Source organism: Lucilia cuprina, chromosome 4 (genome assembly GCF_022045245.1).
Source record: "Lucilia cuprina isolate Lc7/37 chromosome 4, ASM2204524v1, whole genome shotgun sequence".
NCBI lineage: Eukaryota > Metazoa > Arthropoda > Insecta > Diptera > Calliphoridae > Lucilia > Lucilia cuprina.
The window spans coordinates 25,667,673-25,694,207 of NC_060952.1; the positions used below are offsets into that span (position 1 = coordinate 25,667,673).

The following is a 26,535-nucleotide window of genomic DNA, read 5'->3' on the forward strand; positions in this document are numbered from 1 at the left end:
AATTGTGTCCTTTTAAGTGTGTGTATTCATCCAAAAACCAACATCATCCACTTTGTCACATCATACAAGCAGTTGTCATTTCTTCAAATGAAAAGTAGACAAGTTCTTATCTTTTCATTTTTATTTTCATTTATTCTTACTTTTATTTTACTTTATTTGTTGTATTTGTTATATTTTTCTTTCTTTATATTATTTTCTATTATATGTATTTGTTAAACTAAATACAAAAATAAAGAAAAAGTTTTAATATGTAATATAGATTTGCTATGTATGTTAGTGTGTAACACAATTGTACGCATTTCTTTTACTTAGTCATTCTTATGTACTTTTACTTTTTTATTATTATTATTTTTTCTAACAATTTATGTTCTTGTCTAAATACATTTTTGTTTCTTTTTTTTTGTCATTTTAACTTTGTTGACATAAACAAATTGTGCATGTGTATTTGTATGTCATTTCAAATTTTCATATCCTTATTTAATTTTTAATCCTCATATATAATAATATACATAAACCCCAACATGTAGCATATACATAGGTATTAGTAGAAGTAAGATATATATGTACATAAATTTAAGGCAAATACGGGAAATTATAAAGTGCAAATTGTATTAAATGTGTTTCAATTGAGTTTTAAGGTCTGTTTAGAAAAAGGATAGAAACACTTGATTAATAAGTAAGATTGGTTATCAATGTTATATACGCATTATCAAAACTGGGGGCGTATGATTAATTTCTAAAATAACTTTACATTTGACTCTTTTCTACCAAAAAACTGATTTTTTGTAAGATGGTTTATATAAGGGTTAAAACAGCTTAGGGAAAAGATATCTGAAATGATTATCCGTTAATATTTTTTAATGTTTTCAATATTATTTTATCCAAATCACATTTTTGACATCATGATCCTGACAAAATAAAATAAAAACTAATACAAAATATTTTACAACACTTCTTTGTCATTTGACACCATATTTGGCATAGTACAGTAAGCAGTGTAAGCTGTATTTTATTATTTTTTCGAAATTGTGCTCTTTTAAAGTTCTTATACAAGGAAACAGAATTATTAAATAAACAAATTTGAAAGCATTTTTAATCGTTCGTATCTAAATTTGAGTCCGACACTCAAATGTAATAAACACAAAATTATTTAAGATATTTGTTTCACATATTATACAGAGGTCAGGATTTTCAATCACAGAATAATATTTTTTTCCACTTTAAAATAACACAAAGTGATTTTTTTACCTTCTATGGAATTGATGTTTAATGACTTCCGAAGAACGCTTCTTTAGAAGTTATTTTTTTTGCTGGTATTAATACGCATTGTTTGAGAAAAGCAGTTTCTCGGGGACACTCTAATAAACATATAGAATTATAAGATCATTCGAAACATAATTGATTTTCACTTCTTAAAGAATATAAAAACGAAAGCAGGAAGAATTAAAAAATTAACTAAAATGTTTTCTAACATATTAAAACTGTTGGTATTTTAGTTAGTCCATCTCTGGTTTTAATGCCAACTTTTATTGTAAGTTTTTATTCTTTACTTGCTACATTCTTCACCTTCCTTTTTATAATATTTTTGCTGTAGTAATATTCATTTGTTTCAAAATCTTTTCGTTTTATCCATATTTATTTTAGCACAGAAATATGGAACAATAATCCTATTTCTTCCGGTGTGTTTATGTAATTTCATCTTATTAGTGAAGGTTATTAAGGAAATTACATACATATGTATGTATATAAAATTCCACATAATATTATTAACCTTTTTACGGATTATTTTAGACACACACACACATCTTAATTTACAAATAATTTAGAAAATGAATGCTAAAAAAAAGAAGCTTTAAGATTAGCATAAATAAAATATTCATAAAAATTATATAATATATACCAAATATTAGTTACAATAAATATTATTTGTTTTAATACAAAAAATATATATTCATAAAAAATTCTACACTCACAGTTAATGATCAACTTAACGACTACTCATAAATTTAATTCAGCACATAATAATATAACAAAAAATTTAATATATATATCCCAATTTTCTGAATATCAAATATGCCTAATTTTTTCTTTAGCAAAAGCAGTATTTAAATAACTAAGCATCTGTACTAATATTCAAAAGTTTATTGACACATTTGAATGTCTTTTAATATTGTGCAAACATGTAATGATATTAAATTTCCTTAGTAATCGATTTAATGATAAAATTCTTAACAATTTCTGCTTGAACACTTAAGAATTTTTATTAGATTGCTTTTATTTTTATTCAATATAAAACCATTTACATTTTAAATTCCTTTTCAGGATTTAATTCTGCTATTCTTACATACTCTCTATGTCTGACTTACCAGATTATCCTTTTAGACATGCAAACACAAATACACTTTTGATTCAAAGAGAGAAAAGTTTTCATCATTCATTCAGCTATTATTAATCTACTAACAAACAAAAAAAAGAAACGGAATAAGGAATCTAATACGTACTTAAGTACGCTTAACACGCACGCAAAAATAAAAGACTTTTAAAAAGTTTTCTGTTTATTTTTTGCCACTGAAAACTTCTACTCAATAATCATTCATGAACCTTTCAACTTTTCATAAAGAGAAATTTTCATAAAAACATGAAATGTTTAAATTCTTGTAAAGGTAGTTTCTTCTACAAGCAAAATACCCCTCATGTTGGAAGAAAAGATTTCAGGAAACACAAAAAAATGCTACAGTTCATGTAAATTTGAGTATGTGTTAGTGTATGTTGTAATAAGAATTATGGTTTTGTTGCCACTATCGCATTTTTGCACTGATTGGTAAATTAAAAATGGCAACATGCATCAGCAAAAGTTGCATGTTATTATACTAATTCGTATAAAACAACAATAACAAAAGTATGTATTTGTTAGACTGCTTCATTGCAGTGACTTGTTATACTGTTTTTCTTTTTTGTTCTACTCACTTTTGGGCCATTCATTTTTGTGCATTTCATTTCATTCATTCAGTAAGTCTATCATTGTCTGAATTTGTATATATGTATGTCATTCAGTCTCATGTACTCATTGCATTAAAGTTGGCAAAATGCCTTCTCGTAATCAGAAAAAAAATGTAAAAGATAGACAAATTGCAACAGCATTAACAACCACCACTGCCAACGTCACCGCCATGTTAATGATGATGGTTTATAGTCATCATTATCTCTGCTCATGTTGTTAACGTATGTTTATTATTGTTTAGCTTTTTTTTTTGGAAAATTTGGCCTACAACACTGTATGACCATGTGCCGGATGTATTTTTTGGTACTTCATGTTAATTTAAATATATATTTTTTCAAGGTTTTTTATTCCTAGTAATAAATAAAAGTATAAATTCAATAAGGTGTTAACTTCCATATACATATATTATCCATATATTAAAAACATAAACTCTTCTTGTTTGTTAAAAAAGTATATAAAATTTAATAGGAACAAGTAAGGAGGTTATAATCTTATGTACCCACCATCAAATCATGTACCATATTAATATTTAAATAGATTTTCGGAAAGTGGTCGGTCGTATCGACCATTAAGTTTTCTACATTTTAATATCGTATATAAATAGTTAGTATAAACGTCAAAAATTTGAAAAATATTTTCATTTCAATAAAACTTGTTATGTTGAATTGCTTTGCTACCCATATTATTTAAGCCACTAACACATCTGTATTACAGTAAATTTTTTTTTGGGAAATATAAAATTTGTTCTTGTTCGTGTCGAATTAAATCACTATAGTGATATTTTTAGGTGAGTTATGGAATTTATAAGGTAGTCATTTTCTGATGGATTTTCGATCGATTCTCATAATATTTTAGAAAAATATTTTTAATCACAGACGCACAGATAGACATAAGGATGGACAGAGGGATATGGAAACATCATCTTACAATCTAATATTTCGATATATTACAAACGGTATAATTAAACCAATATAACCCTCATCTCGTTTGATGGTTAGTATAAAAATTTATTGTTCCTACTTTTTTAATACCAAACATATTGAATGTCAAAAAATACTTTATCTTACTTTTGTCGGAATCAAACTTTGAATCATAATGTATACAGAGTCGTCAGGAGCAAAAAACTATTTTTTCTTTTTCGCATACAATTTTTCCACTTTTTTATACGCATTTCTTATATCTATTCAGAAATAATTTTTATATAAGCTTCTTCTGATTTTAGAGGTTTTTAAATGTTAAATGTGACACCTCTGTGACATTCTGGATGTTAATAATTTCAACAAAATCAGTCATTGTAATTGATCAAGACCTCAAAAACGACCTTTTTCGAAAATGGCCCTAATATTCATAATAATATTCATATATTCACCATGATCTTACTTATTATAATTAATTTTTAATCAAATACACTCTTAGGCAGTAATGTAAATAAAGTAATAGTACAAATTTATACACATAATGTTAATTTTAATTATCTAATTAATAAAAATAAATGTTATTTAAAACAACTGTCATTTTGTAGGAAATTTTTCTACATTAAAGAAAGAAAAAATTATGTTCAAAATATAATCTATCAACATTCCTTTCATTAAAACCAACATCAATTTGAAATTAAATACTTGAAAATACATTATTTCATTGTTTTAATAGAAAATAATTACGATTTTAATAGAAATAGCAATTGTAAAAAAATCTACATACATATTCATTAAATTGCTATTATTATTCTACAATTTTTATGACGATTGTTAAATTTTGCCTAGAGCTTTTTTATGGCAAATAATTCTAAAGTGTTATAGATCCACTATGTTACTGCAGCTGGTAAAATTTCTCTTTTAGAATATTCAGTTTATGACATTCCATCAGTTTTTTTTTATCATCCATCGCCTCTGTTATTGATGGATTGTAGAATTTATAGCTACTGGACATTTTATGTTCTTTTAGAGGCAGATTATAAAAAAACGAATAATGTTTTTGTTTTTGTTCGTTATTATTCAAATACAAACTTTTATTGCTGTCTGTATGTCACTTGTAAAATGTCATCGTCACAATTTAGCTTGTACAGTTATTGTAGGCTCCATTGGTTCGTTCCTTCAATTTGTCTACCATCCTCCCCAAATGGCAATATTTGTCGGTTGTTTTTTATTGTCCATATATTATACTTTCTGTTTCTTATATTCTTTTTTCTTGTGTTTATGGGTTTTCTTCTTCGTAATTTTGTTTGTCATTTTTCTTATTGTTCTTTTTGTTGTTCTTGTCATTGTGACAAAAGTTGGTTGTCATTTTCAGTTACTCTTTTTACAGTTTAACTGAACGTTTGTCGTTGCAAATTATTTCTGTTAAGGGAGTAATAAAGTTTTATAACAATTTTTGCCTTTTGCCCACTTTTGTTACTATTTTATTAAAGTTGTTGGCGTTATTGTTCATAAAGAGACAAATAACAAAAAAATAAAAGAAATGTCAAAAATAAGAACAACAAACAATACAATTTAATTTAGTTTTTTTTTGTGCTTTTGACAATACAAGAAATATTACTATTTTATTTTATTATATTTTTATTTATTATTTAGGAATATATAATACAGCCTACTCTTAAGGCTTTAATAAGCTGTAGCATAATTTAAGGCTATTTTTTGTCGTTTTTATTTGTGTGGCAATTTAAATCGTAAAAAATAATCCATAAATATTTATTTTATTCTCTAAATAAACATAAAAGTTTAAAACTTTTTTTAGTATTTATTTTCATTCTTAGATTTGCTTAGAAATCTATAATATGCTTTAAAGAATTTTAAGTTTGATTTACTTTATATTATTTTATATCGAAATCTAGTTAATCTTGTAATAAACTTGCCAGTTAACTTAATAAATTTTTATGAGACATGTAATACTTTTTACAACCAAATTATTAGTTTCGTTGTTATGTTTACGTTTTAACAAGAGTTGTTTTGTCTAAAACACACAAAATAATTTATAAGTTTTCCGCAATTTTTTTAAGACGAGTTCGTGTTGTAAATATTTGAGACGTTTAACTTTTTGTCGATAAGCCAGCAAACAATTGCTTAGTTACTCAATAGCAGGCCTTTGCCATATGCATTATTGTAAGTACAATAGTAAATACTGACATAAAATGTAATATATAAGTACATACTTATTTAATATTTTGAAATTTTCCATTTGCAACTTCTTTTTTAAACAACAAAATAGTATTCCAAAAAAGTAAATCTCCATGTTTAACTAATGAGTTTAAATCCCATTATAAATTTTTGCTGGGATAGTATACGATTGAAATGAAAATTGCAGAGAAGCATGAACAAAAAACTTTTTACTAGATATTTATAAAATGCAATTTATAGAACAAAACTTGGCGATTTATCGGTTACTTGATATACATATAAAATTCGTAAATCATAGTCCTGCAATTCGGGGTGACTGTTTCTGAACAAATGATTTTATGTATGTGTGTGTTTCAATAAATCGCAATTATTACATACATATCCAGCAAAAACAGGGTAATGTCCACAACTAACAATTCAATGACTACTACATACCATCTGCATTACTTAGAATGAGGCTAGTAATGACTTACTAATATTATGTTATGTAACTATATTTTTTTGTGAAAACTTTTAGTAAACGCTTGCTTGTAGACAATTTTTTTCTCAGAAACTACTTCCTTAAGCGAGTGTTGTAAGTGCTTGTCTCTAATGTCATCCTCGTGTTAAAATAATTACTTAAAATGCTGTTGTGTGAGTTAATGAGCATTTTATCCTCTTATTTTTCAATGTAAGTTTTTGCTGGGTACTTAAGTACATATCACTCTTTTACTACAAGATTTTTACTTTACTTAGATTTAATATTGATATTTAAGAAAAAAAATCCCTTATAGGACGAAAAAAATAATAGCAAATTTTAAATTTGACAAAATTATATGAAAGACCTTGTGACACATATTTTTCTGTACTCAGTTTAAAAATAACAAATTTTTTTAATACGTCTGTCTTGCAGTAAATAAGCGATATGTGCTTCTGTATAAACATATCAAATGTCCTCCGGTATACAAACTCTAATATAGTTAGACATTTGTTAGAAATATTTTCTAAATATTTCTAAAACTGATGGGGATTTGAAACAACCTTGAAATTACACTATGTACTACATTTACTCATATACTTACACATATGGCCACTTACCTATACAAACACGTTTGAAAAGCTCAAGGTAGTTTAAGCTTAAGGAAAAAAATGAAAATTTATGAGATTTGCGTGTTAAATAAAAAACTGTTTTTTTCAGTTCAGTTCTCTTTTATATTTTTATTTATAATGCAAGTTTTATGTCGTTGTTGTTTTAGCTGTAGTTATTGTACCATTTCATACTATAAAATTTCCCGTTAGATTTGAAGGCAGGCAAAGAACCCCCTTTAGTTAAATGTTTTTAACTAAGTAGAATGTATGTTTTGAGGTAATTTTGTATTGAAGTAAACTTTGAAGAAAGTTATGTAATGGGTTACTCAATTATCATTATAGTGCTTCTTCAGAGCATTTTAAATCTTAACTTTTATTTTAGGTCTTCAGGATTCAGAACAACTGGACTGCAGTAAATGCTTACTGACGTACATTTGTATGTGTATATGCGTGTTTATGTTCAACTTCTTACACATATACCTCCATTCAGTTTTGAAAATGAAATTATAGAACAAAAAAAGTACTGAGTAGGAGTCATAAAAAAGTTAATGTTAGATTATTATTCTAGAAATAAAGCCAACTTAATGTTAAGTACAGGTGGAAAGTAAAACTAAAAAAAAATCCTTTAAAAAAATCAAAATAATATAAGTGATGAAAAGTGTTGTTTATAATTGTGGCTATAAAAATAAGTTCAAAATCATTTACTTTGATTCTACTACTTCAACATCTAAAAAACTTTAATACAAATTAAAAGTTTACAATTTAGTAAATTTTTTAAGGAATTTCACCATTGTGAACCTCGATTTGTGAGGCTTTTAAAATACGAATACATTTTAACATTCATAATCAAAACAAATTCAGAGATCTATAACTGAAATACAGATATAATCAAATCAAAACATTCTACAATTAAAAATTTATATATTTCTTTTTTTCCTAATTAATTAAATTTTGAGCATTAAAAAAGCTTTATTTGAATTATCCTCGAAAGTATTTAATATTAAAAAAAATGTTCTTCCACAACATAACTTTTAACTAAAAGACATTGACTAAAGACTTAAATCATTCTGTCACAACATTCAATAAATTGTTGTTTGTGGCAAAAGATTGTACAATAATAATAGCTGTTCTTTTTATTGTTGTTGAAAAATATTTCTAGTTTTGTTTTCTTAAACATTCGAAGGATATAAATAAAAAGCGTGAACATATTTTATGAAGTTTAAACATGTAACACGGCAGTAACTAAAAGCACTTCCGGTGCCAAACAATATAAATATATTTTGTTTTTCCTTTCATAGTAGCAAACATATAATAGTACCTACGTACATTCACTCCTTCACTAACAACTCACACTCGTACTTGGGTCAAAGTGATTGATTGTTGAAGGAAAATAATTTAAATAATAAACAAGAAAAATGTAAAACTTACTTAGAAAAAATAAGAGAACAACATTTATTTATTTATTCATACATTATTATTAACTTACAAAAACGTGTTCGAATATAAAACAATAAAGTTGGATAACAAATCTTAGTGGAATGGTAGAATAGAAATTGTTAACAAGATTTGTTGGGCCTAATTAGTTTGTTGGCAACATGTTGTGATTTGCTATGTACAGTTATTTTTTGGGGATTTTTTTCTTTACATCATAAAGTCTAGACTATATAATAGAAACATTTTTATTTCGATTTTTTCTACAGAATATTTGGTAAATATTTATCTTTAATCTTGAATTTTAATACAATTTATGATATCAGAAAACAAATTTCAGAGGTGAGGTGTAGAAATATAATTATGTGCATTAGGATGGCGCCGTTTGTATAGAGGAAACTTAAAAAAATTAAATTTTGAGGTACTATTTCACAGAATGTTTATCTTGGGATCAATATTTGTTAAGCTAAAGGATTAAAAAATCCTTTTCATTGTTTTTAAAATTTCACACAAAGAAATGATATTTAATTTTGATATCATATGAAAGCCTTTAGAGTCCTCAGTATTATTTGTGATAAAGTCTTTTAGATGTATTTCTACAAAAAATTGTACATGTACATTATGGTGGCCCCGTTGGTATGGAGGATGTCAACTTTCCCTACTAAAATAAATGTTTAACTGATTCTATGACACCATTTGGTTATGGCGTTAATATTTTAAGAGCTGGATCAAAGGATAAAAAGATCCTTTTTTGAGGTTTTTATGATATTTTCATATTTCTTCCAAAGGAAAGATATTGTTATTATAAGAATGATCCTTGAGATGCCCTCTATGTGGAATATGGAAATGTTTGTGTTAAAATAAAAGCAGTTGAAATTTTTTAATTTTTTTGAAAAAAAATTTTTACATATTAATACAAATGAAGTTGATCTTATTCGTTGAAATAAAAATATAATTCTTAATAAAATCAAATTTTATTTGAATTAACATAACATAGCAAAATAATGTAAACAATTTATATGTTAAGTTAGTTAAACTGAAACTTTTGTAATAATTTAGAAGTTGTATACAGAATTGCCATTAAATTCATATATCAAAATCCTTTCATGTAATGAAAAGGGGCCACCCTTTCACAGCATTATTATAAATTTTTTAATATATCTGCTTAAAAGTGTACCATTTTTTCTGTTAAAAATTTTTTCAAAACTTTTTAAAATAAACTTAAAAGCATTGGAAATTTCTATAGAAATTGTCAAATGTGTTATATGTATCAAGTTTAATATTTTCAAAATAACAACTTATAATTAAACATATTTTATAGTAAATTATTTATTATTTTAATGAAATTAATTTAAAAATCCTTTAACTTTTTAAAATTGTTCAATGTATAAATAATGTTTATAATGAATATTTATGCAATATTAAAATTACTATCTATGAATACACTTATGTATACAAACAAATATTATATTTTGTGGCATATAAATCATACGAAACACATAAAAAACATTGCAACTGTTTTCATTACCACATTCTTTCCTATAGGAAGGTAAAATGGGTATAAAACATTTTTCAAATATTTGGACACAGTAAAAAAAACTTTTAAAAATAAACCTTTAGGAAACAGCGACTGTTAGAAAGATGTTAGATGTATTACAAATATTTACAAATATAAAATCTTTAAAATTTTTACAATAATACTTTATGAGAAACCTTAAGCCGCAATATATATATTAAGTAAATCTATTTATATTATTGTTAGAGGTATTCAAAATTCGTTTATGGCAGAACACATTTTTAATATATTTTCATCACCGTAAGCCAAACTATTAAAGCTAAAAAACCTCTATTGCCATCACATACATATGTGTATGTATGTATGCGTGTATAAACATACATATATGTATGTATATGTACTATATTTATAAATGTATAGTTATAACCATATATAAATTGTGAATAATATAGAAAAAAACCAATTTGGTTTAATATCAGTGAAACTTTTACAAATGGTATTTATAACTTGCCAAAGTTTGCTTGCTATATATGTGTGTTAACCAGGTAAAAGGAGATAGTAAAAGGCATTTTTACTTAAAAGGATATAAAACTATTATATACTGAATACCAGCAAATATTGTTACAAAGTTATGTTTTCCAACAATGAATCAACTCATATACATATATACTTTTATACTTGCATACATAAAAAAATCGAGACAAATTTGCATAAATTTCCCGTCTATAGTAGTGTCTAAAATGTTTTTATATGAAAAAGTTTGTGGTGAACTACACAGAGAAACACAGTGAACGAAGAGGAACAAAGTAACAGCAGTTAGCAGTTTAAATACAATGGCCCTCTATGAATTATGTTTAAAAGGATAAATGTCGGTAATATTCATAAAATCGCAGTTATGTAAATGTGTGTGTGTACTAGTATTAGTAAGGAGAGGAAGTTGAGAAAAAAGTTTTCTTTAGAAAAAAAAGTGTTGAAAATCTTGATCTATGACAATGACTACTAAGAAATTGTTTATTGAATAGATTCATTATATATATCCTATGAAGTTGTTATAAAATATAAGCTAACTGAAATTAAATTTTTTTGACTAAATTTCCAGGACCAACTTTTTTTGTAATTATAACAGAAAATAAACTTTTCCCACACCTAATTTAATTTTTACCTAGCAAACATTAGTAATACTTATGTGTTTAAAATTTTCCTAATATTATAAACTTTTTCCTTAAATACATTTCTGCTAGGGATTTTCTACACCCTCGAAATATGATTTATAAATTTTAAAAAGATAATAATCATATGTTTGCGTGTTATGTTAACACAATATTAAATATGATTTATATACATTTAGAAGGTAATATTCTTCACAAGTGCAAATAAATTTTAAAGATTTTTTTTAAACAAAAATACACCAAATTTTGTAAAAAAAAAGAATAGGTAAAAAATGTAAGGTAAAATTATTTATGTTTATTTGCACTTTAAGGTATAAAAGAAATGTTTATAGTTGGTAGAAATTCACAAAGTAGTAAATTTTTGGTATTTCAGTGTTTTTCATTTTTTTCTACTTTTCTTTCAACCTGTCATTTTCTACATACAATTTACAATTTTTCTGTTATAGTTGTTGTTGGCAATGGAAGTAAAGTAACAACAAATTTACTTCACTTTGCACTTGAGTGCTTAACAGCAAGAAAAATAGCAACAGTAGCAACCGAAAAAAATATTTCAATTTTACTTGACCAAATAAAGAAAAAAGAAATTAAGTTGTAAACGTAAAAAATATGTTTTATAAAAAATGGAAGAATGTATTTTATTGGAGAGGGGGAAATGGGCTTGTTTTCTTTTAACTTGCGTTCAGCCAAAAATAAAAACAATGCTTTAAGAAAAATTGGTACTTTAGGCATTTTTTAAACTTAAAAATATGCAAATATACTTTTATATACAATTGTTTTCATTTTTATACCCTACACCACTATAGTGGAGAGTATAGTATGCGTTTGTGCTGATGTTTGTAACACACAATAATGTTGGTTCTACACCCACTTTTAAGTATACCACTCGGTTCAGAATCACTTTCTGACCGTCCGTCCATATGTCTATGTGTCCGTGTAAAGCTTGTGCGCACACTACATATCGCAATATTTATGGTAATTTGATGAAACTTAGTAGGGTAAACTTAGACTTACAGAAGTTTAAATAACACTACCGATTTCGGTAATGATCGGGCTTTATTTGATAAACTCACCTTCAGAAAACGACTTAAAGATCAAAATTTTCTTACAAACACAAACTTCGAAGTAGACGTAAATTGGTTTATATTTATAAGGATACACCCATATTTACCCCTACCCCCATTTGGACCAACTTTTATAAAATTTATTTGTTTGTTATTTTTAAAATATTGACTATTCTATAGTCGGCCATGCCCTATTATACTTTCCTACTAGTTATGTATTGTATTATTCTTTAATTTATACCATAATTTATTTTTCTCTAGAAAAAGAACATACCACTTAAAGACAACTTAAATATACTACTTACTAAAAATTTCAATAAAATATCTATATAATTTAAATTTTGCCTTTTAAAGTAAAAAATGTTTTGTTTTTTTTATTTTATATGTATTTAAAGCTTATTATAAAGGTTCATTTTGGGAAGGTCAATCTAAATCTTGTAAAAAATTTATTTAATACAAAGAAGATTTTACTTAATAAGGTTGTTTTCCTTCAAAATAATATCCATTCAAGTCTATTGCCTACTTTAAGTTAATTGTGCATTCCTTTCAATTGCTATTCGCTAGTAGATATTTAAGTTTAAATAATGTTACATTTTGCATTCATTTATCATAATTAATCTTTTGGCATAAATTACACAAAAATGGTAATAAATTTTAACAAAAAAATGTGATTAATGTCTTAATTTAAATAATATAAAAAATGCACTACAATATGGTGCATGAAAACAAAGGCGGCAGGATAAAAACAAGTATAACAACACAAATAATGCTTTTCTAAACCGCAACTTACTCGTAGATACACGCATACATACATTGGCAAAACAAACAGAAAAACTTGCATAGTTTTTCTATAGTTAGAGTAAAGTGTAAATTACTACAGTGTATTATCATAAACAGTCAACACTACTACAAATAAGCAATGCATAGTGGAGCTTAACTGTAACTTTTTGAGGTTCAATATTTAAATACATATAACTTTTTTGTAAATGGATAAAAATATCTCCAGGTTTTATAAATTTTAATTTCTATAAGTTCCCACTATTTCTAATTAATACCAAATTACTAATAATAATTTTCTATGTATTATTAATTGTCCTTAAATATAAAGGGTCTTATGCAAAAACGATTATTAAAGTTAAAAATGGTTTACTACACACTTTTTCCATATAAAACAGGTTTAAATAACCATAGTTAGCTTAATTATCGTTTTTGCAAAGAAAAAGAAGGGGTGGTTTTCAATTCTTACAATCCCAGCAAAAAACTTACATTGAAAAGTAAAAATACACCTTTCACTGCTTTTAACGCGTTAATGAGCACGGTCGCTTACAAATCACTACTTATATAAGTACTTACAAAAAACGTTAAACAGTTGTTTTGTCTTAATCACTGCTTAGTTACTTTATTGGGAGTCCAGTAATGTTTTCCCCAAAAATGCTACATTCTTCTGTGTGTGTTAAAACCGTTGCTAGCGCACAATTTAATCAAAATTGCAAACAGAATGGCAAAACTCAAAATAAAGAACTTTCCTAGCAGATTATATGTTAGTCATTATAAATATACTTAAAAGTAATGAAAACGGTAAGCAGTAGTAATTTTTGCTAAAATTGTATTGTATTCTAAAATGTGATCGTAGCTTCCTTTTTACATGTGATGAAGAGCCAATTTACCTTAATAATATTTTATTACCACTATAACCTCGGGATAGATAAAAGTTAGGAAAACCAAATATTTTAACCCCTGCTCTTCAACTTTTTACTGTTAAGTTTTAAAATGGACAAAAAAAACGGAAAAAGCAAACAACTGTAAAGCATTTATAACATGCAACCATCATTCGCCACAATTCATTCGTAAGTATTCAGAAAAAGCCTGCTAAAAAAAGAACAACAAAAAAAAGCTACAACAAAATGTAGCAATAAAGACGATAAAATCACTACAATAATAACAATGACTAAGAATGTCGTTGCAAAATTGTTCAATTAAATAAAAACTGACGAAACAAACTACATATCCATGTATGCACAGACATAAACTCACACACACACACACACACATATATATTTTCATTTATATAAATAAACAAAAAATAATAAAAAAATAAGGAATAAACAAACCCTATTTCCGCCTTATGTTTTCTTTCTCTCATTCTATAACTGATTCATTCATATACTAACTGTGAACTATTTAAGAAACAGAGAACAACAAGTTAAAAATACAACATCTAAATAATAAGAACAATGGCTCTAATTTGCTGGCATGACTGTGGAGCTTTTTTCTCACTCTTTCTCTATATATTTCCTAAATTTGCTTAAATATAACATATACATACCTAAAACTATGCAGTAAAATTGTTTGTTAAAAAATAAGTAAAATATTTACCTGCACTATATGATTTAAATTGACGTTTATTTACAAAAAACAAAAGTAAAGAATTCATGCATGTATTACGTCTGTATTATATTTATACTCTATCATATTTACATATATTACAGGAAAAAAACAACAAAAAATTGTTTAAATTTTTGCATAAATTATAGGACTTTTAAATTACTGAGGTATTTGTTAGGATTTTTTTGTGTAAATTTTTATTTTTGAAATGTACACAAAAAAAAACTATTTTTTATGCAGTCATAATTACACACATTGCATGTGTGTTTAAATATTATTTAATGGTCTTGAAATTATTATTTAAACTGCTAAAACTGTTTGTTGTTATATTTTGAAAAATTATTAAAATTATGCAGTATACATAAATATTTATAAGAAAACAAAATGTTATGAAAAAATAAAGTTATTGGTTCTTGGTAGCATGAATTAATTGCAACACGCCAAAGGCAGAGAAGAACAATAAAAGAAAGAAATGTAAAACTATGGACTTGGTGAAAAAATTTACTTAAGTTAAATATAGAATTACAATTATATAAAATTTGATTAGAATTGTATTTCAAATATAAGACTGTACCAGTAAGAAAACTTACCAAAACTTAAAATACAAGATTTGTATAAATGTCATGTCATGTGAAATTTGATCCACAATTCAATATAATTGTTTAACTCTATAAAGTACATAATATTCCTAGTCCTTATAGACAGCGAGATCGACTAAGTTATGTCCGTATGCCTGTCTATCTATCCGTCTGTCTGTCTATATTTTCTGAAGACCTCAGATGACCTCTACAAATTTCATGAAAAATTAGGACTTTTGGTGCTTGTTTAGAAAAAAAGTATATAATTAACAACAACATACAACTTTATACGGCAAATTTTGTTCTAACACTTGCTTGTTTATAAAAACAAAACAATGTGTTGGTATTAAATTACAGAGTAAATGGGGACTGTAAAAGGGGACTTTTTGGTACTTTTTCGTTCTTCAAAATGTACCATTTGAGTTTTCTATAATTCAAATTAGAAACATAAAATTAAGCATGTAGAGTCTGGTGGAAATGAGAAGCTTTAAAATGCATCTTTTTACTGGTATTTCTTGTTAATAGTCAAGTGAATATAAGATTCGTCTCATCCGAATATGTAATTCATACTTGCTTTAAATTAGCTTTAAAATTTTGCTCTTTTGAACAATTTGTTTTATTTCATTTTTAATTGTTTTAATGCTTTCCTGTTTCCTTATGACTGAATTTTGGTGTAATTTCTATATTTTTTGTGTTGTTATTTCAATTCTATTTTTCCTTTTATTTTTGTTATTACTTTTAACAAACAATTCTCCTATTTTTTTTAACATAAATTTTTCTACTTTGTTTGTCTAGCAGCGCTTGGCTGACTGGTCAGTTTTAATTTCATGCTTTAGTAAACAAAACAATAATAAACTAAATGTAATATACTAGTAAATGTTTAAAAAATAAATCATTATTTTCGTTTAAAAGTGTCCTAACTTACAAAATATTTTTTTCTAAGACAAGATTTAAGGTTTTAAGTAACTTTTCTACAGCTTAATTAATATTTCTTATAGAATACGCAATCTACTGCTAGAAATAATATTCATAAAAAATTATAAAACCATTCGAATCACAGAAATATTACTAATATTTTAAAGTACTTAGTTGAAAATCTAAAATTTTTAGATATGCCACTTTTAGACTAAATATCTGAGATGTACTAGGTATATTTAGCAACATTAAATATTTAAAGCAATAAGAAGAAAATTATTAAACTAGTTTTTAATAAAGTGTTTCTTATTTATTTTTTAAAAATAAAATGCCTTTTATTATATATTTAATTTATTATATTTTAAACACACAACTATAAATACATATGCTTTTTTTTAGAAACTTTTTTGAATATTTTGCCTTTTAACGTTTTAACTAACTTTCTAAAAAATTATTTAATATTAAAAGTTTTTTGATTTAAATTTTAATTAATTTTGTATTTTTTCTTTCTTTTTTTCAGATACATTTTAGTTGATCATCCTCAGCAACAATGGAGTTTTAATGTAAGTATTATACACATAGAAACTGTAAGATGAAGATTACCTAATTTTTTCATATTTAGACTTTTATAATCGTTACTTTTTTCTGCATTATACTAGTATTTGCATTTTGCCTAGATTTTTTCTTGTAAAATTTTTATTAACTCCTCTTTGTTGTTTAGTCTATCTTAACTAGTAGTATTATTTAATATTTTCTCTTGGTTTCATGATAATTTTTGTGTTCACTGACACATTTCAAATGCAACGAAGCGCAAATCACTACATATAGAGTGTAGCAAAAAAAAAAGTTTAAGACACAAACCAGCAGACAGACAGACAATATAACACAACAAAAAATAGCAAATGTTTTGCAAAACATTTTTTTTGCTTAACAACTAGATAATGAAGTTCTAAAGCAGATAGAACCCTCTATTTTGCAATATGTATTGTTGTTGTTTTTGTTTTTAATTTTTTTCACTAGAAGTCTGTACCATGTCTGCCATAAAAACTCAATGTCTGTTATGTCAGTCAGTCACCATCAAACTTACATGTCTATATATACATATATCTTTGTAAATTTTTCTGCCTGTCTGCCCACCTTCCTTTAACTGTTCCTTAACTATATTGTATTGTTGCAACATCATTATTGAAGTAATTACTACAATTTTTGTTTCTTTCATGTATTCATTATTTCGTTAGTTTTTTTTTTGCTTTATAAATATTTAAACATTTATACAGTGCATAATAAAGAAAGAATTGAAAATAGAATAAAGAGGAACGTAAAGGCTTTTAAAACCAAAACCTTAAAAAGAGCACTTTTCCGTTTTTGGCTCAACATGGTTTGTGATCATGAGATTGGTGTTTTTGAAAGAATATATTCTTTTCAAAAAAAGCGTTTCTGTTTTTATTTGAAAAAAGTTATCATTTTAAAATAGTGATAGCCAAACAGCGCATTGGAGGGAAGACACGAACTCTCAAAAATATACAATATTTATAAGCTGTTGGAAGTCTCGAATTAGCTATTCTGGGGATACAAAAATAACAACTCCCATAAATAAACAATATTTTATAGCAGTGGACAGTACCGAACAAGCAATTCTAGGGACAAAAAAAGTGACTATAGATTTCACTCTCGTTCAGAAAGAGTATATTTTTGATAAGAGAAAAAGGTGCAAAATGTCTTTGGAAATAACTATCCTTAATGTAATGACTCTGTCGAACTTGTTCTAATTAATTTTAGTCTACATATTTTACAGTATACTAGCTATTTTAACACATAATTGTCCTAGAAGAAAGTCAATCATCAATCCATATATTACAAAGAGATAGTCAGAAACCCTCTTAGCTAAGATTTTTTCAGTGTCTACTCTTTACATTATTTAGTTACAGCAAAGTATTAATTCTTTTTAATTTCTGTGAAACTTTTGAATTAGAACATAAAGTCATATACATATACATTCCTTTCGTACATAAGTACTATGAACATAAATGTGTATATGTATATAGGAAAAAGTTACGCAAATATATTTTGCAATTGCATTCATACATATTCATCTAAATTAGCATACTATAGACATAATTACTATGCAACTCGTACTTCATGTACGTACCAACTATAACAATATCCACCAATAGTGTCGTCTTTTCTATGCAACTCCCTTTACACAATGAGTTTTGGTACTTCTTTTGTGTTATTGTATTTTTTTTATAAAACCGCGAATAGTTGTTTTGTATTCTTTTCAGTCTATATAGTAAATATTCTTTTTACTCCTAATATATTGTATTTAGTAAGAATGAGTTTGTGTTTGTACATACCCGGCAGTTTTACAATTAGCCAAGATATTTCATATAAATATAGAGAGTTTGAAGGAGACCTTATATTTGTGGGCTAGGGTGATATGAAGAGAATGAATATGGAAAATTTCAACCCTGGTACCTTTTGCACAATTACATGACCGAATCGAAATACATCTACTTATTCTAATGGTGGGTTTAATAAGTCACTTTAAAGGCAATCATCTGTTAAGGCCTTTGGATTTTAAAATTTAAAGTCACTGCAGGGTACAGATAGATAAAAAAATAAAAAAAGAATAGTAATTGTATATGTTGGTTAATGTAAATGAATATGTATATACAAACATTTGGTTTAACATATATTCTAATAGTTTGTTGACTATCATTAAAATGAGCTGTTCGGGCTCGTCGTACTCATTACATGTCATTGTAACGTTGCAGATATTAAAAATTAAATTTTTACTTTGTTTTGGAATAAATTAACTCGAGTTTACGAGTATGTTTGTATGTATGAAGATGTCTTAATGTTGCTTTTGGCATATTGTAGTCATTAACACACACGGACGGATATTTACTTTACAACTTCCTCTTTAAAAAATAAAGTTATTATTGTTTTTACATTTTTAATTTGGTACTTTGTAGAAAAATTGGGTTTTTGAATCTTATTTCCTTTTGGAAGTTTTGTATTAGTATTGGCAAACAATGGACTAAGCCTCCATGGGTCTAAACTAAAAACTTTATTAATCAGAAACAGATAATTAACCATCAAAATATATAAACATCGACATCTATTAGTTGTTCGCTTTATAACTGTGTTTTGGAGACAAAATTTCTAGAATTTAAACATAATTTCTATTTTTTCACATCCAGACATCATTTAATTATATCAATGAAAAACTAAATTCACAGAAAATAATGTACCTTACAAACAAATGCCCAGATAAATCATTATTTAATACAATGTCATTGTACTTAAGTAGAACAATAAATATTTCATTGTTCTGTTAGCTGTTATCTAGGGAAACACATACAATTTACTTAAATATGCTTTAAAATCTAAAGGGACAAACAAATCTAGATTTCTAACGTTTCTAAGTCAAATCATTTATTCACGCTTATTGTAAACGACTTCTTTGTAAACAATTTCATGGTTCATTTTAATGTAATGATGACTGGCAAGGTATTTTCATTGTAGTTAAATTCCTTTTTAAAAGTAATGGAAAAATAAGTTGAAAAATATAAAAATGAAATTTTATGTCTGTAAGGCGGTATACACACTAGTTTTTAATATAAAATCATCACAATCTTAATGGGGATTTACAAAAATGTTCATTCATTAAATTTCTGTGTGTAAATATATTTTACATTTTTTATTCCTTTGTTTTTGTCAAAATGGTATCCTTAATGATCACAGTTTTTTTGTTTTTTTTTTTTTTTTTGTTAAACAACTTTTCAATGAAAATATATATACAAGCTATCCTTTTTATCACAAACATCATTTTAACTTTTATATTTTAAACAGCAAGTGAGTGAGAAAAAACCTTTTGTTGTTTTTTTTGCGGGAACTGTGTGGGTGTGTGAATATTTCCTTTATTAAACCCAGCAAACAATTTTGCAGTTTTGTAATGCACGCTAGCAACTATCTAAAATACACATTGAAATTAAAGTTTTGTTCACTTGGTTATTAAAATTCATTCGCAAGTGTTGTTTATGTAAACAAAAGTAGTATAATTTATATTTCATTTGATGTTTTATCAAAAAATATTTTGTTTTATTATTTGTAAAAATGTTTTTTTCTTTAATGTTACACATGCATATACTACTTCAAACAAAAACAAATAATGGTCCTACTTTTTACGGTCGGTTGATAAGTTAAAAAAACAAAATTTCACAATACTATAACTAAAATGAACCCTTTTTCATCAATGGTTCATTAAACTTTGAATACTATTATCTTTAGATATTAAGCACTAAAATGTACCTGTATCCTTTTTGTTAACAAATTTAAGTGAATTTGTAAAAAATATCTGTATTTTATATAATATCATAGCACCTTCTCAATTTGTGAGAAAAGTATAGAGAAATTATATTTTAAATGTGGGATTTTCTATGGTCACCGATTTGAACAAAATTTTACATTTACGTGAAGGAGTGTCTATGAGAATTTCGAGTGCTCTGCGTGAACACCTGCCTTGACTGCCTTATTTCACGGTGGTCTTTTTCATCCACTGATATCAGTCTACCAAGTGCCCCTGAATCCTTCCGTAGCCCTGTAGCGGAATGATAGGCAGCATAGGCTCAAACCCAATGCACACCTCGATAAGAAAAAGAGCAATGACTAGTCTAAAGTCAATAGAATGGGAGACGAACCCCAACAGCAGGTGAAATAAATCTTCTGGATATACCGGAAGGTGACTACCCTTATGATGCCATGAAATATTGCAGTATTTAAAATACAAACCCCATCATCTAATGACCAATTCCAGTGGATTCCTTAACCTCTTAAAGCCCGTGCAACCACACTAATGAAATGGCCCAATTGTTTCTGCAACAGCACCTAGAGACATATTTTATATTCCGAAATACCCAACAAAATGGATCAGGATCCCTCATCTATAAACTGATCCATGTGACAAAGCATGTAGTAATTTCCAAAGTCAACTGAACCCAATAATTGCCCCGACAATTAGTGGCGTGGCTTGAATCAATATATCCTCATGAGATGGCAACAGCACCAAGAAACATCCCCGAAGCGAAAAAATGCATACTAAATCAGTACTTATCTTCAATATATGAAAACTTAACCGATTTTTCAGCAATTTTCGCATAAGTTCCATTCATTTGATAATAAAGATCTCTCTACGGGATGACAATCAACTATTGAACGCTAATCTGACAATTCCCCAACCTATACCGGCGCCCTACTATACAACCGCCAGGGTTCAGGGTTCAAGCAGCATGTGCTGTTTTGTACACAGAACTGTTCAAAGAAATAATTATCCAACCAATTAGGTATAGGATATATCAGTCCTTAAATCTCTCTCCCCGCGATTTTCGGTATTAAACCACAGCTACTACGTGGATCCAGAAGGAACCTCAATCAACTGACCAGTTAGGCGGGCAAGATTTTCTCTTGCTTGGATTAGACCCCATGCCAAATTATTTCAATGCAAAGCCGAGGTTACATTAGACTTCACCAGTTTATTGTCCCGCCAGACTAGAGGTATTGATAGCACCTCTTTACCCCCTGAGTGATGGTTTATAAGAGTAGGATGTGACTATTATTCATTTACATTTCGTGGCACCCCTATAATATTCAAAGATCATAAGTAATACATAAAAATGTTAAAGATTATTATTTATATTTTTTCATAAAATTCTCCAAATGGTTTCCAAGATATGATCAAAATTGTTCTACTATTTGTTATAACTTTTATACGATTATTAAAAATGTTAAATATGTCCTACCCTTTCCAAATAGAGTCGAAAAAGTATATACATTTTTCTCAGTCCTTAAAAAAGTTTCATGTAAATACATATCATTGTGACCAGTTAAGGAAATTCAATTTGCAAAGGAAGAAAGTGCAATTTCTTTCAAAATGACACGAGAAAAAAGTTTTTGTTATTAGAACTTTGGAAGTTACTATGTAGTGATATAGATGTATATATAAATACTCAATATCTTCTTTAGTTATCGAAGTCGTTTCAGCTCTGTTCTGCAAAATTAAAATCCTAAGCTGAGGACAAAAACATCCCGACATCCTAAGGTATAATTACTTAACTTCTTACTGTTCAATGACTAATACATACCTTCTGCATTACTTAAAATTTGTCTAGTAATAACTTACAAATAAAAAAATAAATTTATTTCAACATTTATTCATATGTATTTCTATAAATATTTTTTAAAAACAAAATTTATTTAAATAAATGTGCAGTGTTTTAAAAAAAATCCCATAAATTTTGTAATACAATTCTTTTATAAATTATATTTAATTTTATGTTATTTTAATTACAATTTAAACTTTGTAAAACTCATTTAATTTTATCCCTCTAAATCTTTACATTTTTCCAAAGTTTTATTAAAAAATTATTATCTATGAACTATATTCATATTAAAACAATACTGTTTTATATGTATACAATTTTTTTATTATATTTTCCTTTATTAAAGCTATCAGGTTATACTCTAGAATTAGAAATTCTGTATATTTTTTCCAACAAAATACATATGTTGTATGTTCTAACAAAATATGTTTTAATTGTTGAAATAAATTGAATTTATTTTTTTTTTATTTTTTATATAATATTATTCTTGTTTTCATAACTATTATTTTATCTAGTACATAAATATGTACCTCACGTGTAGAACTCGTCAAAACAAAACATTAGGAGTATAACCGAAATTTGTCATTCTTACAACTAAAAGTTAAGTAATTATATAAGTTTACTCTAATTCATACGTCGGAATTACATATTCTTATTATTTAAAATCCATTTAATTTTTAATTTTTACATAAATATTCTTGCAAGCCTATTAATTTAAAATCCATTTCTAAACTTTTTTCTGCCTTTAATAAAGTATTAGATATGTTTTAATATTGTTATGCCACTATTATATACGTACTTGATATTTTTTAAATATTTTGTTCTCATAACATCAACTACCTCACATACAAATTTAGTTGACTAGAATAGACATATGTAAAAACGAATAATTCATGCTCATTTCTTTTTAAATCGTACAAAATTATGTAAATGGAAGGAAAACTATTTGATAATTTAAAAGTTTACACCAGACATCGTAGGTTCGATTGCCACAACAGACTCTGGTTAGTTTCACTAAAATGAAACGTGAAACCATTTTTCGTTAAACCATTAAATGAATGATTTTAATGATGTATTAATGAGAACAAATACCCAGAATTTAGTTAGTATATAATGTGATTAACTAATTAAATTATTTAAATAAATCTTTAAAAATATTTTTTTAAGAATTTCGTTATCTAATGTCAAGTGATTTTAGAATTTTTATACACAGACCATTGCACAATATTCGTTATCAAAAACACTAGAAATCGAGCGCTAATCTTTCCATTAACATATAAAAAAATTCCCAGTACTATTTTCTGAGGCAGCTAAATGAGTTTGTTAATAAAAAAAATGTTTGTGTTATTTTGTTGATGAGTATCATGATCAATGTTTAAATATGTTGGTAGAAAAGTGGAAGAAAAAATATTCAAATACTACTTTTTTTAATCCCTACTCAAAAGTACTTATTTAAGTAATTATTTGTTTGCCAATATAGTAAGCACTTGCCAGAAAATCATCACCGTATTAAAATATTTTAGCTTTTTAACTCATTACCAGGGTAACCAAAAAATGGAATTTAAGGTATTAATCCACAACCACTATGTGGATCCCGAAGGAACATCAACTAATTGACCAGCCAGGAAAAGTCCTGCGGGCAACTGACCTCCCGTAGTGCCTGGTGCCAAATTATTCCAAGGCTAAGCCGAGGATACATTTAACATCACCAGTTTATAGACCTGGCAGACTACAGATATTGGTAGCACCTCTTTTCCCCCGGATTGCAATAAGAATTTTTCAAAAAAAAAAAAAATATCAAACATCTTTAAAATGTGTGGTTCGAAAGTCCAATCCTTATTTTAAAGTCGACAATATTATTTTTTCTAGACGCATTACATTAAGTCATCTCGAAGAAACACGAAGAAATGACGTATGTTAAACCTATGCCTTTAGGACGACATATTGAACTTTCAGATATATAATGGATTTTATTAATAAAAGTGTCTTCCCGCATTTATAAAGTCTTATATATGGTAACAAATTGGATTAGTAGAAGCATATTTTTGCTGATTGTGATATAAAAATTAATAAACTTTTCATATATAATATAATATATATCATATATATAATATAATAATATATTGATGAACATCATCAATATATTTTTTACGCCCTTTTCTATTAAATAAAATTGTTTTTATTTAAAAACAAAAATTTTTTTAAAAATATAAACTCTTGCCCTCTACAACAATAATACTAAAAAATTTCATATATTTTTATAGGAAATTTTCAGTCTTAAATTGATAAATTCAATTCTAAGAATTGATATTATATATTATGGGATTTACCAACTTAACACACTTGGTATGTTGAAATAGAGTTTCTTTTGACAACAAAGACATTTTAAGAGAATTTTAATTGAATTACTTACATACATATTTGTGTATGTACTTATTAAACAAACAATTAAAAGAAAAACAATATTAAAATCATAAGATACCCCAAAGCAATTAAATTTTCGTGTTTTATTCAACACAAATATTTTTTCAAGCAAAGAGAACATGAAAACAAAATTAAAGAAACAAAGTTGCATGTATTTTCATCACTGTTTGCACAATAGAAACTTAAAAGCAAAACCATAGTAAATGGAAATATGTAATTATATATTCTCTGTCATTTAAAAAGTTCATGTTGATTTCAACTGAAAATTGAGATTCCTTGTATAAAGAAAAAAGTCAAAGTGTTTTTTTTTTAAATCTATCTGTTGCTCCTTTTGCGTGCTTAAGACTAAATTCAAAAGTTATGTATGTACTATGTTTTCGACACCAAAATTGCTACTTCTTTGTTGCACCAAGGCTTTTCAATTATAGGTAATAAGAAGAAACTTTTATGTTTCTTTTCTTTTGCAATACTTAGTTTACGGCTTTAAACAAATTGAATTAGAAAGAAGTTTTATGTTCAAAATGTTCAACAACAATAACAGAAATTGTCAAAATACTACATACATTGGTATCTTTTTTCTCCTTTTAATATGTCCATTAGCTGTGTTATCTTCTGTTTGTCTAAACAAAACACAACAGAAGTAGTAAAGTGTTTAAATTTATTTAATTATTCAAAATTTCACTAATTAGACTGAAAAAGTTAAATAATTTCATGAAAAATTCTTAAATTTTGAAATATTAACTTTCAAAGGAAAAACGTTCAAGATAGAAATATATAGAATTCATGGAAATAAAACGAATAACACTTTGTTATGCAATGAATTTTACTTTTAAGAACCCTGTGCATTGCTTTTATATATATTTAAGCGATTACTTTTTTTATCATCTTTAACCACTAGTGCCCAAGATATCTTTGCTAAACTTAACATTTCATTTCCAACTTTAGAAGTGCAAGATTTATTGTTGGTTTTTCACAAAGAATATCTAAAGTTCAGTTCATTTTCTCACGTATGAACATACGTATCTTAGTTCAATGTAGTTTTAAAAGAAGCATTCAAAGTGTAAAAATAAAAATAGTGACTAAAATAGTAATTATTTATGTAAAAATTACCAAATGCACATAAGATCATAGATTTTTAAACAATATGACACATCATAACTAATACCATATATGTCATACGGTACGTATGATTATTTATATATAATACACTGCAATATGTGGCGTATGATTTTTAATAAATACAATTAATATCAATCATACGCAAGTTTGTTACAAACAAATTAATCCCAAAACAAATACATCATAATAATATTTATTTACATATTTTAAAAGTTTATTTAATATTTATTTTTTTTTTATATATAATTACAGTTTACCACAACAACATCAACACATTGTATTTGTTAAAAAAAAAAATATATTTTATTTAATTTAAATACATTATTTAAGGTAAGTTAAAATATAAATATGAAATTTGTTTAATTATTCATATACATATGTAGCATCATTTAAATAATTGCTCTTTTTTGCAAAAAAAAAATGAAAATAAATCCTTTATTTTAACTCTTTCACGCAGCATCATAATAATATTGTTTTTAACATTTTAAATAAATGGAAAAAGTTGTAAATTAATTAAACTAATTTTCTTTATTTTTAAACCTTTTAAATGCAGATTTCACTGACGTTGCATAATAAAAACCAATTTGAGCTTTG

At 26.2% G+C, this 26,535-nt stretch overlaps 1 long non-coding RNA gene across 1 annotated transcript in view; it reads left to right on the plus strand.

The window, feature by feature from the left end:
* LOC111681136 overlaps positions 1-26,253 on the plus strand; it is a 79,274-nt gene extending 53,021 nt beyond the window's left edge. The window contains exons 4-5 of the long non-coding RNA XR_006940593.1: positions 16,758-16,800; positions 26,194-26,253. This is a non-coding gene — a long non-coding RNA (uncharacterized LOC111681136). The remainder of the gene's footprint in view (positions 1-16,757; positions 16,801-26,193) is intronic.
* The last annotated feature ends 282 nt before the right edge of the window (positions 26,254-26,535 follow it).